Source organism: Hakea prostrata, chromosome 10 (genome assembly GCF_041222555.1).
Source record: "Hakea prostrata isolate BN-2017 chromosome 10, UWA_Hpros_2, whole genome shotgun sequence".
Classification (NCBI taxonomy): domain Eukaryota; kingdom Viridiplantae; phylum Streptophyta; class Magnoliopsida; order Proteales; family Proteaceae; genus Hakea; species Hakea prostrata.
This window is the reverse complement of record NC_142609.1, coordinates 8,948,946-8,952,985: the sequence shown is the minus strand read 5'-3', so window position 1 is coordinate 8,952,985 and position 4,040 is coordinate 8,948,946. Positions and strand designations below refer to the sequence as shown.

Here is a 4,040-nt window from a genome sequence, read left to right as displayed (position 1 = left end):
ATTAGCAAGAAAAGGGGTTCTCTAATTCTTCTCTAAAGACTTCTCAAAACGCCTGGCAATCTGCTTCCTTCTGTCGTCAATGGGTGTTGTAAGCGCATTCCAAACATCCGCAGGACGCTTCATGGAATACATCTCCGTCTCCCACTAATGGTACCACATCTTCTTCATAGGTGATGGTTCGATCATACGAATTCTCTCTAGTTTCCGTCGGACCACCATCTGTACAGTATAGTATAATATATACAGAAAGGAATGAGTTCTGATGAACTCAGTAAGGATAACACATTTCTCATACATATGTCAACATAATCAGCAATGCATATATGAAATGAATGATATGCAATAATAGAAGTGCTACTAAAATCTAACTATGCAAGTCTCTAGATGGTTGACATGCTTTAAAATATAACACAAGCCCTCCTTTGGGTAGGTCTAGTCACTTTGATCCCTCACGGACTAGTTACCTCTATTGGGATCCTGAGTAAAGGGTTAAGTCCTCATTAGGCATCCATGGCTGGGGTTTAAGTAAACACTCTCTTACCATGACCATTGGCATGAGTACTGGCGCATGTCGGGGTTTCTAATGCAATGCAAGGTCATACTGGTAACATACTATATGAAGTCCAAATACTTCCCCTATGGCACCAACCAACTCGGTTTCGTATCCTTCGCAACTTAGGAATGAGAACCCTCATGGACTGGCTACCGCTATTGAACTCCACTCCCTAACCCTATGGTCATCCACTTATTGCTGGGGCGGAATTCTCTCATAACTCCTCACGACACCTGGGCCGCTCCTTGAAGATCCATGAGCCCAACCCTAACATATGCAACCCTACCATTGCAGGACCAACAGTGGACCATTGAGTCTCTGCATGGACTGGTTACCACTGTAGGATGAAACAGAGTCATGCCACTATTGTCATGGATCATTTGGCTTCAATTCCCCTACCGAAAGAGTAGTAGCATATATGGTACCTAGCCATGCAATTCTAGAATCTGTAAGTATGTCATCCAGTAGTCATGATAGTGCTAAAGGCATTAGTGAGCATGTGTCCCATACCACAGCCCTCTAATATCTTAAGCAAAGATATCCAATTGGATATCCTTCCATCATGTTGGGATTTATTAATTATTTTATTAATAAATCATGTGCCCAAGGGCAAAACTGGAAAATCCCTTTTAGGCAGTTACAAAATATATGGTTATATATTTGTAACCACCACATCACTTGAGAGTGAATGATTCGTGCCTGAGATTTTACCCAGAAAAAAGGTTGCTCCCATCTCTCTTTCCCTCTCTCTTAGAAACGCAAGAAGGGCTTCCTTCCCTTTGCTTTAGATCTCTATACCATCCTTCCATGGCATTTATGTTGTGAATTTATTTCCTTTCCTAGAGATTGTGGAATCAAACCAGTGAAGCTTTGGTGGAGGAACGAGAACGTGAAATTCAGATTACTTTCGTTGCAGTAATTCTATATTTAGGAAAGCAAATCCAGGTAAGGATCTTTCCCTTATCAATTAATCGAATTGAGATATATGGAGTTATTACCAACACATCACAACTACATCACATCATTCACCATCATAACATAATCAATTGTTCAATATCATATAGTGATAAAGTATATTGAAACATCACATACAGTAGGTATTCAACAATATTGTAATGAATTATACAACTACAACAGGGTATATGATCAATAAATAATGCAAGAAATTACTGATTCATCATATAGCCTATCATTGCATATAAACAAGAAAGTGTGTCCTTACCTGTAATTAAGTAAAAACTTACTAGAATGCAATTAAACCACAATTACAAGACTTCCAGCAGACTCAAAGAACACATTAACATAGGGTTACAAGAATATATTAAGGACTTGAGTCAAATCAAAGCAAAAACAAAACTCATATAGACACTGTGACCAAGCCGGTCGCTTGGGCCGATCAGTTGGATCAAGCGACCTCCATAAGCGACCGCTCCTGTTACAGACAATTTTGAAAGTTTGAAATTCTGACTTTTGATCACCCAATTCTAATATGATTTTAGGATGATTTAAGTCCGAATTTCATTCTTAATTAGTCTATAACAAAGGTGCAAATCAACAACCTAAAATTAACACCCAATTCATCTCCCTTAATTAGATCCATCATTTATTCGAATGCAAGGATTCGTTTTTGGACAGGATCTTCTCAAAATCATTGATTAGGGAATAGAACTAATCACAATTAGGTCACCTCAACATAAAGGAGATGGATATACACCATTCCAAAGCTGAGGGAAGAGAATGGTGTGAAGGGGGATCACTTACCTCTTCCAGATTCGCAAAACAAACGGCGGAATGGATCCAAATTGCAATCCTCGCTTCTCTCACCTTCCAATACGTGTCTTCTGCCTCCTAACCATCCACAACAGCAATCCCGAATATAATAATGAGTTAAAAGGACAGGGTTCGCTATTTATAGAGGTTTTCAGAGGGCAAATTAGGGCACAATCCCGCAAGTAGACCATGGTAGTCGCTTGGGGTGGTTGATTGGACCAATCAACCACCTTAAGCAATCGCCCCCTAGTACTTTTCGGTACATGGGTGCTTTGCTCAAGGGGTTGATTCCCAACTCCAACCTAACCCTAAACAACACATGGGGGAGGTCTTACCTTCAATCCGGACATCTTCAAACACCTCTTGACTTTTACTAGGGAATCCAATTTCCCAGCAAGGAAGGTTCTTCTTCAAGAGAATCCAAATCCATTGATTCTTGGGTATGGATCAAGGACTTCAATTCAGATACTCCACAACCTATTCTGGCTTGACCTTTGGGTTATCGGACTTGCAATATGGATTCCGGGTTAGAATTACAGGGGTTGTTCCAACATGGCTCCTGGATCTTTGTAATCAGGATGCTATTTGTCGGTCTTGCCCCTTTCAATAAATCCATTTCCTACAAAAAAAAAAAAAAAGAATCTTAATATAATCCCACAACGACTGGAAATAGAAAATGCATGGTATAAGACTCCTATAAAAGAATAGATGAGACAATGAACAAAGCATACCTTTCTCGGCCTTTTGGCTAAGATCAAGTGTAGTATATGTTCTTATCAATTAATTTTCTAGGGGGAGGGCTCGTCGCAATAGCTTGCTGTCGAGTCCTCATGTGTAATCCATGCATTCCATTGCTGCATGGGCCTCGCGCACCCCACCAATTCTAGTTAAATGTTGTAAATATGTTTAAAACTTTGTGTTTATTATTTTATATTTTTATTTAAATATATGTTTTAATCATGTCTTCTAGCGTACGACTTTTATAACAGAAACTTTAGTCCCATATCGGGTAGAAAGTAACTAATTATCTTGTTTATATATGGTAATGACCTATTTAATATAACTTTGGGGTTAAGGATTGAACCCTGTGTGACGCAAACCAAGTCTAAACCCTATTGTGACCCAGCCATAGTTATATAGATATATATTAATTAATAATATGAATAATTCTATATGACTTGGACTTGGGTCATAGGCTTTCATCCATGTTGTGGAGGATATGTAACCCGAGAACCCCCTCGGGAGGAAACACACACCCACTCGGGACGAAACACACACCCACTCGGGTAGGTGGAAATCACCCCCTCGGGAAGACTTGAAGAGCCTCGAGATGAAACACACACAAACACACACCCACTCGGGACGAAACACACACCCACTCGGGTAGGTGGAAATCACCCCCTCGGGAAGACTTGAAGAGCCTCGAGATGAAACACACACCCACTCGGGTAAGTGTGTATCACCCACTCGGGTAAGTGTGTATCACCCCCTCGGGAAGACTTGAAGAGCCCCCTCGGGACGAAACACACACCCACTCGGGTAAGTGTGTATACCCCCTCAGGACGAAACACACACCCACTCGGGTAAGTGTATATCACCCCCTCGGGAGGACTTGAAGAAGCCCCTCGGGAGAAGTTGAAGAGCCTCCTTAGGAGAAAACACTCACCCATTCGGATAGTTGGATAAGACCCTCCCTAAAGGATCTATCCATACTTGA

At 40.9% G+C, this 4,040-nt stretch overlaps 1 pseudogene; it reads left to right on the top strand.

The window, feature by feature from the left end:
* Positions 1–3,050: 3,050 nt before the first annotated feature.
* LOC149001817 (U2 spliceosomal RNA) lies at positions 3,051–3,201 on the top strand (annotated as a pseudogene).
* The last annotated feature ends 839 nt before the right edge of the window (positions 3,202–4,040 follow it).